The following is a 13604-nucleotide window of genomic DNA, read 5'->3' as shown; positions in this document are numbered from 1 at the left end:
TTGATTTGGAATTGAGTTATATTTATCTAGGACGCAACGGTTAGCAATTTTTATCTGGTCGGGTCGGGTTGGGTATCTTTTGTCGAGTCTGGTGTTTTCGGGTAAGGTATTGCTGTATTTTTTTTTTACATATACCTTCGTTTTTAAAAGATCATGGAAAACAATTTTTACACTATAACTCACACACATGATGCGAAACATCTTATTTACGGGAAAACTGTTACAAAAATACTACAGCATTAAAAAGTGTCTACATACAAATAGAAAGTACTATCAAGAATCATAACACAGGCATAACGAAGGATATATAATAATTACCTAAATACCGTTTCATAGTATCGATATTGACACGAGTTTTACAACAGAGAAAGAGATTATTTAGATAAAAACAAACTATGTTTAATTCGAAAAACGAATGTCGCTAAAGCCTGCTAATATATTAGCAATACTTGCATTTGTAGTATTCATTGTATTTTTGGTATTTTTGGTAAATTAGTTTCGCTAAATTTCGTATTGTGGACACCAGCAGCACTAACAGCAAAAAAAAACGTTTTATTAAAAGCAGAAGTCATAACAACAAAACAATAAAAACACAAATTAAACGCTTTTCTTGAGTTTATATAAATAAAGTGATAACTTTGTTGCGGCCAGGCTAGGCCGAAGTGTCATTATTTGAGCACACTTTTTACGAGACCCACAGTATGATGTTTCGCATAAATAATAACCCTCAGGATATGGGCTTTGTAATTTAAGAAAGGACTTTAAGAGTAATTTTCTGATACACATCAACTTGACCAACACCATAATATGGACAGTTTTGACCTGATTTCAACACTTTTAGAGGACCACTATGTAGGATATATAATTTTTACTCTATATTGTATATATGTATATAAGGGTGCTCCCATCCACAATGTGAAATGATAATTAAGGTATTTATTTACCACAAACCCACTATATGATAATGTGCCATATAAAATCTCAGTAGCCAAATATTGCCTAATTAAATTAGCACGTTTTTTTTTTAAATTTCATCGATTTTCTTACCAAATATGTTTTTTTGTTATTGTGTCATGTGACATATTACAGAAGCAGATATTTTGGTTGTGAACATTGCTATTGTTTCTATTTTTAAATTAGTCAATTTGTTTTCCTTTAGCATCATTTTGAACTATGTACACTTAAGCACATGTCATCTGTCAAAACAATGTCAAATGTTTGTGTAACGTTCACTGCAAATTTTAATATTTTATTATTACATCCATATAAGAAACATCACGTTTGTCAGTCTATAACACACTTTTAATAAACGTAAATAAATGAATACGAACAAAAATAAAACGACACATATCTATGCAAACAAAACTGAATTCCAAAAAGTGAACTTCAATTTTCACAATTGCATCGATATCATAAACATAGCGTTTGCCAGTCTAAAGCATATGGTTTAAATCAGCGGAAAGATGTTTCCTGTGGCTGCGGAATTTTACAAGACAATGGTGCGGTTGTGCATTTGCACTGATGAATCTTAACCTCATATCTCAATACATCCCTGAAAATTACTTATAGTCGAAAGCGCTTTTTATCCTATTACCAGATGCAAATCGATAGAATAACAACGAGCGTATAAACATGAGCTTTATGCTATCGCTATTTTTAGATCAGGGTATTTTCCGATTGTTATTTATAGACGGAACTACTTCATTCATAAAGTTCATTTGAAACTAATATTCTCAACAATCTCATAGGCATAAAAAATAAATGGATTTATAATTATTATCAATTCAGGATGTTATTAAATTATATAAAATAAAGAAATTAATACTAACACGAAACGTTTGTTTTCTTGGTATATATTTATTTTCATTTATTTATTTAGTAAATATTCTGCACTAAAATTGCTGTCTGTAACAGAACAAAATTCAAAAAAGAAATGTCTGATCATATCAAATATCTAAATTTTAATTGAACCAATTTATGCCTAGCGTCTAGAAAAAGGCCTTGGCAAACAGCGTAGACCCAGATGAGACGCCGCATCATGCGGCGTCTCATCAGGGTCTGCGCTGTTTGCTTAAAGGAATTTCTGTAAGAAATATTCTAAATATAGAAATAAATATACTTGACATCCCTAATTTTGGAAATAAATTGATCCCATTTAGAAGGATGTGAGAGTCTATTAGTCATAAACGGTTTAATGCTAGAGGATAGTGACTTTGAAACTGAACTCAAAGCAAACTACAAATACACAAGATGTTGTTGGAATTTCATATGAATATTTAAAGGCAAAGTTTGGGTTTGATGCCAGAGTTTTGTTTGATTTTGACAATGAACTGACAATGAACATTCAAAATAAGGATTCCATTAGACAAGAAACTTCAAAAAGCAATGAGTTTAAGGATGTTAACATTGAAAATGTCAATAAAATCATCACTGACCAAGAAAATAAAAATAAAATAAAAAGAGGCTTCTTAACCTCGTTCGATCGGTACTTTCCGTCATCAACGTTTTCAAAACAGCATTATGTTCGGTTTCGGAACAGACTTTGCGCTGACTCGTGAAACCTTCAATGCAAAAAAGAAAAGCCTAAAGAAACAGGTTATCATTTTTAAAGAAATTCATGCATTATGAAATGTACAGTAATATAAGTATATTTCCATTATTAATATATATATATATATATATATATATATAAAATATATATATATATATATATATATATATATATATATATATATATATATATATATACTAAAATAAAAATATACCCAAATAAATGTATTAATTATTGAAATTATTCATAGCATTTTTAATAACTATAATAACTAGCAGTGGGAAACTGCTGTCCTTGGTCCACACACTCCATTTCCCTGTTAAACACAATGTGGCTTAATAACAGTCTCCACTTTGGCTTAAGAGGGACAACTGAACAACACATTTTGAGGTGTATAACTCTATTTTATCAAAATGAATTCTTTCAATTATTAGTGATAGCTCAAATTACACGGTGTGTATAGAAAACTAACTTTAGCAATTTGTTTTATTTTAACTCAGTAATTTGTTGATACCGTATTCAATGAGGACAAGCTTGTTTTCAATTAAATTTTTGATGTATGATATTCATACTGTCAGTGTCACAAATGATTTACAAGGGTTTCGCTGTCCATCTTCAGAGTCCATTTATTGTTTGACAAAGTTGTGGAAGTGTCAACAATTTTTGTATTTAAATTTGAAGACTACATCTAAATTTATTTACAAATATTATCAAAATAGTATTACAATGGTAGCTAAAAGAACTCCAGCAAACAGTAGATACAGGGCTGTTTTTTCCTTCGGTGAGAATGGCTGTTTTTCACAAATTTGGGAAATTTGCAACTGACATTTTCACAATTTTAAGAAGTTCACGACTCAAATATTTACAATTTAAGAAAGTGCCTGACTCTTTTTTTTCACAATTTTGAACAGTTCGCAACTCATTGGTTCACAATTTTGAACAGTTTGTGACTCATTTTTTTCACAAAATGGGGGACCAAGGCTGCTTCACAAAAACAGGAAAAAAGCCCTGTGATATTGTACTGACTAACCGGTTTAAAGAAGCGCCATTCAAAAATAATAAATTGCAACATTTTCAGTTATGGAATCCATAACTATTAAACTGGCATTGTTTCTTAATTTGTGTGTGTATTTGTGTGTATTGAATATTTTTCATTTTGTGTAAAAAATAGCAATAGTAGAAAAAAAAATTGTATTACAAAAAAACAAAAAAACAAAAACAACATAGCATACCTTATATTTAGATAGGGAGATGTGAAGCTGCGAACCACTGCCGAGGGTGAATAATTTTTAGAGTTGCATGAGAGGCAGACGCACGACCTGGTGAGAATCTTGTCGACTACAGGAAGGTCAACCCGAAGATGTTCTGGGAAAATTCTTCTCGTGACCCAATTGCCATGTACAAGGCTTATTCGGCAAAGTGACCAGATGGATTCTCAAACGATTATGATCCATTTAACCTAGCGGCCCGCACCAAAGACGGATGCTCCAGTCAGTGGTGTTTGAGACAACGCCTTGGAGAGGTCAAATTAGGAAAGATGCTCAAAACCATGGCGGTGGCAGCAAATCTTCCTGAGTGCAAACATTACACAAACCACTCTGCGCAAAACCATCTTGTCCAGAAGCTGCGAGGCCATGATGTTCCTCCTAACGAAATTATGGCTATTACTGGTCATACGAATGTTCAATCCCTCTTGAACTATTCTTCAGTAACTGAAAAGCAACTTCAAAGATGTTTAGCCATATTGTCAACTTCCACAAAAGCACAGTCGAGGTCTGAACACAACATAAGAAAAAACAACATGTACAGCAACACTAACATCACAAACAAATCCCGTGTCTGTCACAATTCCTGAATATACTTTGAATTCAGATTTCATGTTCCCCTACTACCACACAACTTATACTGTAAACACGGAATTCAATGTTTCAACAGCAAGGCTTTTTACATCACAGTTTTATGGAGAAACCTTTAACATCCAAAACTTAATTGTCATTAACTCCTCGAGTACAGGATCACTCACAAATTTAAATAAATAAGTCTTGAATTTCAAATTCTCTTACGAGCACATGTCACATTTTCGCTAACCTAATGACAAGACGAGCTTTGCTCGAGAATGCCAGTGCCCCGAAAATAATATTGAACTATCGTTATTTATTTATTGTTATTGGTATAAATGAGCGTTGTCTCGTTTTCAACACAATATTATGATTGGCATATGTTACAAAGTTTGTTTGTTTAATAAAACGTTTGTTATCTCATGGACTACTTTGTTATAAAATCTACGCGGAATGACTCAATCGGGTTTGCCAACTACGGAAGACAAAAAATTGTCAAAAACTGCGATATCTGATTTTTATTAACAAACAATGGGAGGAAATAATAGGATAAATAGAATATGATGTGAATATTCCAAAATTGCACCTTTGTGTATTGTCGTTTCTGAAGAAAAGTAAGTTTGTTAACATATCATGTGATCGATTGGGCGTGTCCAGCGTTGAACACAGGGCAATAATTTATTTATTTAGGAGAGGGCCAATACACAGTATTGTATACCAATTCGTAAATATCTGGGCCTTGTCACTTGGCGGCTTATTAAGTATATATTTACCATTTGACCTTGCGTTGTGCTCAGTTACCGCGGGGAAAGACTTTAGCAAACTTATTTTAGAGGACCATAATATGATGTTACATACACACTAGTTTACCTCTTGGTGAATATAGAGGGGCAATGTCTCAAGATTTTCGATTTTTACTAACATAATTTCATTTATGGTGACCTTCATATAGAGCAGACTAGAACTATTTAAACGACTTTTAAAGTGGATATCCCAAGGATCATGCTTGTCAGGTTTCTTTTTAAGTAATTCTAGTTGTATAGAAGATTTAAAGAAACATGGTTGAGGATCTATGACACATGACACGCAATGACTGAGGCCAACCAGTAACTCACCAAATTAATTCACTATAAAAATGCAATGCCTCATGGGTTCAAATCAATCTATGATGACTAGTCAATGTAGTATGAAGATTTGTGAATGATTACATTTATGCTTACTGAAACACAATTTGTGTTCATATGTTCTCGACTAAAAAGAAGAATAACCAACTAAAACAAGCCTTTTTGGACAGCGTTTAATAAACTCCAATATGCAAATTGACAAAAAATGACTGCATCCGTTTCTAATGAATGAGATTTTATAAATGAATGGTTACTTTGCTCATTTCAAATATTTTAGTGCATGAAATTAATTGTACATTTACTGAAAACCATGCAATCACAATAGAAAAATATGAATAAGTCGTGTCTCAGGAAAATAAGCTCTTATTAGCTATATTAAAGTCGTCCTCGATTCAGTATGGGCACCCTACAAACAGTCGAATAACAAGATAATTCTTTGAAACAGTTCAACACAACCTTTAAATCAAAAAGTACTGTTTTGTTTGTTTGTTTGTTTTGTATATTATATATTTATTAATCAATGCACAATTTAATTACACGCATGGAGTAATAGCAAAAAAATTGTTTTTTAACAATACCACAAACATATCTGTAGAGAGTCGTACATGAGTCCGTACCAAATAATAATATAATACAATTCGACAAAAAGATCGAGGCATAAATATGCATATGGAGAGTATAATATTTAATGAATTATGTTAAAAAACTATTCCAAATTGTTCTTAATTTTCTATTAGATTTTTATTGAAAGCCATTATCTCCTAAATGTTTAGCCTATTCTGAATATATGTATACACACGATTAATATTGTGTAAACTGTTCTGGTACTTATATCTAAAAATATATAATTTTGCTAACAATATGATAAAGTTAACAATCTGTGACATGTTTGAATGACCTTCTAAAACGTTAAAGAAGCTTAAATGTTTATAGTAAAAATTTGAAACAAACGGACAATTTGCTGTATGTATGATATACACTTTACCACCGTTCCGAAAATGTACAGTTACAGGACATCCCCAAAACAAATGAAAAATTCGAATCTACTGACATACAACACAAATCACACATATTGGATTTTGCTAAACCACACAGCAATAGATAACTATTGTTTTGGAATAATTTGCATTATATATTTATACTGGACCGTTCTTAGCTTGGTATCACGTGTCAGTCAAAAAGGTTGAATAAACAATTGATTCGTTTCTATATCTATTAAAAATAGTTCCCATTTTGCAGTTGCCTTAATTGCATTGAATGGTGTTTGTATGTGTAGATTGCACATGGTCATCTAGAAAAAACCGTATGCACATTTTTAAAGCTCGGTTTTACCAGGACCCGCCTTATTTGAATAACGTTACAGACACTAAATGTTCAATTCAAACTACTTATAACGCTTCATATTAGAAACTTGATTACATTTGTTATAAAATCTAACGGTAATTTTCAATCAAATAAATGCACACGTGTATAAAATATTATTTAATACATGATTATAAATAGTGTCATTTTGAAGTTACAAGACTGTTAAAAACAAGATATGTTCATCTATTACACCCAGACTCCTAACTGATTTGAAAACTTGAATCTCCAAATGCTAGTTTATAGAGTAAAGGCTGATGAAGTTTTAGTCCTATAGCAATAATAGTGACGAACGGCACAAGTAAAAGTATGGAAGCATATTTGTGCCACCACTTAACAACTCAAAATAACATGAAAAAAATGGAGGATTTCCCAAAAAAGAAATTCTTTTCGCGAAAACAGATACATTTTTATGGAAATAAATATATTATGTTAACACGAATTTATGCATGTTAGTGCTCTAAACTGCCAACACATCCAGATAAAATTTTAATGAAAATAATGGAAGATTTCGCGAAAACAAATAACTTTTCTCGAAATCAGATAACTTCATGAAATTATGAATATAAAATCGCGAAGATGCCAGATAAATAAAAATAGATGCTCTTCAATCGGTGAACATTGTCCTACAGACCAAGAACTGGAGTGTCCGTGCATACTATAGCAAATGGTAAGTTTCCTTTTATTGTTTTATTTTTAATGTAAATGCATCTTTGTTGACGAAAATACATGTAGCTGTTTTTACATATTTATTTTCAGACACAAAAATGGAAATTACTGGGTGAGAAATGGATGTCCGCGATTATCCTGTATTCATTAATGCAACAGTCTATACAGTGTCAATGTCACATTTAGAGTTAAAAGGTCGGAAACGGTACAGAACCAATGTCCCCCTTTGGAAAGCCACTTGTTAGACCTTTGGATTTTTTATTTGAATAATAGATCTTTGATTTTCTTTATGGTTATTCCAGATCATGCCCGCAAACGATATTCAGGACGCCGATTTTCTGGGTACGTCATCATCACAGCTTATTGTTTTGTATAGTCAGAGAGGTTATTCTATACGTGAAATTCTTGGAGTTATGGCCATACGATATGGAATAATAACAAGCGAACGATCAATTTTCCGAGTCTTGAGACGTTACCGCCTGACTAGAGGCCAAAGTCAGCACAGTCTCGAATTAATTATTCAAGGAATATCAGCTTCTGGTGGTTACCGGCAAATGCGTCAAAGACTCCTGATTAATCATGGACTTGCAGCTACATTTGAGATGGTTCGTCTAATTTTAGGACTCGTTGATCCACAAGGTGTTGCATTAAGGCAGGCGGGAAGGTTAAGGCGGAGAATTTATATAAACAATGGTCCCAATTTTGCAATCCATTTAGATGGCTGGGAAAATTGAAGCCATACGGTTTGTCAATCCATGGAGCTCTGGATGGATTTTCCCGTAGAGTGTTGTGGCTGAAATGTTCGAATTCTAACAAAAAGCCGATCTACATATCTAGCTTTTATTTAGACCACATTAGGGAAATTAATGGCATTCCAGTTCGGGTTTACGGTGACCGCGGTACAGAAAATTATATAGTCCGTGATGTGCAAATGGCATTACGATGGACCGACGCAGATCAGTACCAGGGGATCCTAAGCTTCGTCTATGTTTCATCCAAAAGAAATGTCAAAATTGAGAGGTTTTGGCGAAGTTTTAGAGAAATGTGTGGAAATGTCTGGATGAACCATTTTAAAGATATGAGTGATTTTGGATTACTGGACACATCTGATAGTGTGCCCTTAGATTGCATTAGATACTGTTTTCTTCCTGTCATTAGTAAAAACCTGAATGAAGTTTGCAATATTTGGAATTCTCATCGTGTTCGTCGAAATAACAGAATTTCATGTCCTGCAGGAAAACCTGAGGTGCTGTTCTTTCAGCCAGAAGTATATGGTGCAAGAGATTGTAAAATATCACTGGTTGACAATAGGGAATTAAATGATGTAGAACGGAAGTATTCTCAACGCCCTCCAGAATTTGGTGTATCACAAGAGTTCCTGACAATTGCAAGAGCAGCTGTCGGAGATTTGAATCTTCAATACCCACCTAGAAACAGAGAAGAAGGAACAGAGCTTTTTGCTGCAATAACCATGATACTTCCTTACAAGCTTGCTAACTTGTGCATTGTTTGACAAAATGTAAATTTATAGATATAGTTGTGTCTGGAAGCAGAGCAAGTACTAGTTTTAAACAAGCTGTTGGCTTTGTATGCCCTGTCATTGCCATGTATGATTGTGTGTCAATAAAACAATACATATTTTGTCAGTTTCGCTTTAAAATATCATTTAAATATGTGGCCAAAATGCTAGATTTATTTGTTATGAACACCCTGAAATAAAAAAAAATAGGTTACGCTGTATATGGAATCAATACCGTCAAGGGGGAAGTAGTGTTACACGAAGGGTAGAATGTCTGGAAATTTAATTTCTGGATCACTGCACTGTTTGCGTAACACTTCCAAATTTCATGTGAACGGTGGAATGCTTCTGTTCTGCCCATGTGTGGCAATCGCCCTTATACTGTCAAATAGTTATAAATCTTTTGGGCATACGGTATGAACAAGGCAACACCAGGTGCGCCTTGAGACCTTGAGACGGATCTGTAAATACTAAAGATAAACGAGAGAAACTGACTCATTACGACTGTCAAATTTGATATCATTGTGTCTTGCAGTCGTGTCAGAGGGCTGTCAGGTGTCATTTTCTCGTGTTACCTTGGATGCAGGGGTTGTCATAAGGCACTTCTCGTCTTGCCTTGTTCCGCCAATGTGAGGTGAGAATAGCAGTGTTATGCCATACAATAAGAGTGTTTCATATCAAACTAATTTTCATTATGCAGTAGTCTACATGTGACCATGGCCTTTGAGTAACATACCTCAAACACACCAGTATATATGGATAAATACATCAAGAGTTATGTACAACTTATTATTTGTTAAGGTACAACTACACCGAGTATGTGAAAGTGCAAGATAAGTCAGAGATGGCTGTATTAGTTGAATTTGTTTGTTGGTAATCAAGATGATATTTAAACAAGAACCGTTCGACATCCACACACTCGACCTTTCTCATGGCAGTGCTAGATTATTATTATAAAATGAAAATCTTAGTGAAAAAATATACGTTGAACATGGGGCATAATTCTGCCAAAATATTTTTTGAATTATCTGTCTTGCAAGTTTGTGTTCTCCCCTTGATAGTTAACAACAGCCCATTGTATAAAACTTAGATATCTTATCCGCCGGTTATCTTTGTCCACTGCTTAAATGTGTCCAAATTGGTTAAGACCTTGGTTAACTTTAACATAAAAAAACAATATCCAAAGCATGTGATGGTCTCGTTAATCTTTTTATGCAATTGGAATCCAAATTAAATTATCCAAAAACCAGAGATATTGAAAAAGATAACCAATGATAACGTTTATCAAAGTTTACACAACTGGCTATCAAAGTAAGAGGTAAAAACCTTTGATAGTTGTTGAAAAATGGACACCAGTCACACACTTAAACAAGACTGATGTTCTCAACTACAATGGTCTGACAACAATAACTCAACATGCGTCGAAAAGTAGAGCTAAAACACATTAACATGATTAAGTCAAGCAAGGGCAAATAAAATTAATAATGACATTGTTTATTTTTGAAATTATTTATTTAAAATAAGACAGACTTTTTGTCATATCACAGCATAGCAATCTATGTGAAATCAATGTTATCAAAAAGTTAAAAAAATAAGAAAAAACAACAAAACAACAAGAACTCCGTGGACGAAATTGTGCTACGGACGCAGGCAGGACATGAAACATTGTCTCATAAATAGAGATTTAACCTATACGTCTTAGTGAGACCTTGACCTTGGGGGTAGGGTCCTGGCTGTTCAGCATGACACATTGGACAATGATGATGAACATTTGTGCCGAGTTAAATGAAAAGTTTATGACGAAGTTATGCTCCAGACACGAATGAGACATGAAACTGTATCATCTATGGAGATCTGACCTATAAGTGTGACCTTGACATTATAGGTAGGTACCTGGGTGTTTAACGCGACACATCGTCTAATGATGGGGAACATTAGAACAAAGTTAAATGAAATGCGCTTAATAAATGACGAAGTTATGCTCCAGACACGAAACATTGTACCATATAATCATATATGGACATTTGACCTATAAGAGTGACCTTGATCTTGGAGGTAGGGACCTGGGTGTTAAAAGCAACATATAATCTAATGATGGGAAACATTTGTGCCAAGTTAAATGAAATTTGCTTGATAAATGACGAAGTTAGGCTCAGGACACAAAACCTTGTATCATATTGTTATATATAGAAATTTGACCTATAAGTGTGACCTTGACCTTGGAGATAGGGACCTAGGTGTTAAGCGTTACTCATCTTCAAATGATGGGTAACATATGTGCCAAGTTAATTAAACTTCGCTCAATAAATGACGAAGTAATGCTTTGGACACAAAAATTGTATCATATTGTCATATATAGACATTTGACCAATAAGAGTGACCTTGATCTTGGAGGTAATGACCTGGGTGTTGAGCGTGACACATCGTTTAATTATGGGGGACATTTGTGCCAAGCTAAATGAAATTCGCTTGATAAATGACGAAGTTATGCTCCGGACACGAACCGCTATCATATTGTCATATATGGACATTTGAACTATAAGTGTGACCTTGACCTTGGAGATAGGCACCTGGGTGTTAAGCGCGACATATAGGCAAATGATGGGGAAAAATTTGTGCCAAGTTAAATGAAATTTGCTTGATAAATGAAGATGTTATGTTTCGGACACAAAACATTGTATCATATAGTCATATATAGACATTTGACCTATTAGTGTGACCTTGACCTTGAAGAATGGGACATGGTTGTTATGTGCGACTCATCATCAAATAATTGGGAACAGGTGAGCCAAGTTAATTAAAATTTGCTTGATAAATGACAAAGTTATGCTTCGGACACCAAAAACTGTATCATATTGTCATAAATAGATATTTGACCTATAAGAGTGACCTTGATCTTGGAGGTAGGGACCCTGGTTTGTAAAGCGCGACATATCGTCTTATGATGGGGATCACGTTTGCCAAGTTAAAAGAAATTTGCTTGATAAATGACGAAGTTATGCTCTGGACGCGAAACACTATCATATTGTCATATATGGACATTTGACCTATAAGTGTGACATTGATCTTGGGGTAGCAATCTTAATTTATGGCGAGACACATCGTCTATTAGTAGGGAGCCTTTGTAGCAAGATGAGTGAAATTTGATTAGTGATAAATGGCAAAGTTATGATCCGGACAAAAACGGGACGGACACACAGACGGACGATCGCGATTCCCATACCCCCTTCCGACCTATCATGGGGGGGGATTACAACTTAAACTGAAGGATATAAAATGCAAAAAAAAACTTGAAAATTTGTGTAATACAGAACTATTTCAAACTCTTCACAGACAGGCTATTTAAACTGAGTAAGCTTTATTAAATAATAATCTCAAAGATGACAGTATATAACATGTATGTTCATTGGTATTTGCTATTTTTTATTAAAATGTTACTAAAAGTATACATTAATATTTTATTAAATGTTACTAAAAGTATACTTTTTTTATCAGAAAACTTAAGTTTTAACTTTGTTCTCAAGAATAAAAGCTTAAAAAATTACCGTTTTACATAAAGGGACACAGTTTCCCTTTCACTAGCAGTAATATTTTTACCAGCTATCAAGCAATGTCTGGGGTAAATTAAAAATGTATTTTATTGTTAATTTTACAATATTAGTTATTTTCAGCCTTATCAAAAATGACTTTCATTGTCTTAAATTTGTTCATTTGACACTATTGCTAAAATATACAATTTCATTGTGGAAGAAATGAGATCTAGTAAAAATTTAAACAAACTATGTTATATATAAAAATATCCAAATATTTACACATGTAAGGTCAATCTGACATTAAGAAATTTGAAATCAATATCCAAATTTGAACAAATTAATATCCACACTTTAGATACCCTGGTTTAATAAGTGTTCTATAGGAATTGTAAAAACATAGCAATTATAAAACACAATCTAACAGTACACAAGTATACATGAACATATATGCTGGCATCTCATGTTATCATGTTGGCGGTCAAGTAGATGCAGTTCGACCAGATAAACTCCCCCTCCCCACTGGTAACCTCTATTGCAGTATATTCACGACACAGCAAAAATTAAAAAACGCTCTGTGACAGCTGTAACAAAAAATATAAGTTTACCACTGAAAGCATTGATTTTTATGAATACGTGCCTTCCCAAATTCTATTTATAAAAGAAGTGTATACCAAAAACATTTCAAACATTTTTTTATAACAATTAATATCATTATTTATACAATTAATAGATCTACTTTGTATTAGTTAATTAAAACATACTTACAGACCACGCGTAGAGCACCACGTTAGGTATTCACGTGAAAGGCTCTGAAGTGCATCTATTTTAAGACCTGGCAACTTTCGCGATTTTTTCAAGGTTTCGTGAAAACTTTTCAAGAAAAGACTTCAGTTATTTTACTCTTTTCGTGAAAATGAATTATTTCCAAGGTTTCATGAAAAGTTATCTGTTTTCGAGAAAATCGATTTATTTTCGTGAAAACTTTAATTTATCTGTATGTGGTGGCAG

The 13604-nt window shown here is 33.4% G+C and overlaps 1 pseudogene; it reads left to right on the top strand.

Annotated features, from left to right (window-relative positions):
- The first annotated feature begins 7957 nt into the window (after positions 1-7957).
- Positions 7958-9057, top strand: LOC127831313 (uncharacterized; annotated as a pseudogene).
- The last annotated feature ends 4547 nt before the right edge of the window (positions 9058-13604 follow it).

This window comes from Dreissena polymorpha, chromosome 5 (assembly GCF_020536995.1).
Source record: "Dreissena polymorpha isolate Duluth1 chromosome 5, UMN_Dpol_1.0, whole genome shotgun sequence".
Lineage (NCBI taxonomy): Eukaryota > Metazoa > Mollusca > Bivalvia > Myida > Dreissenidae > Dreissena > Dreissena polymorpha.
This window is presented reverse-complemented; position numbering and strand designations above follow the sequence as displayed.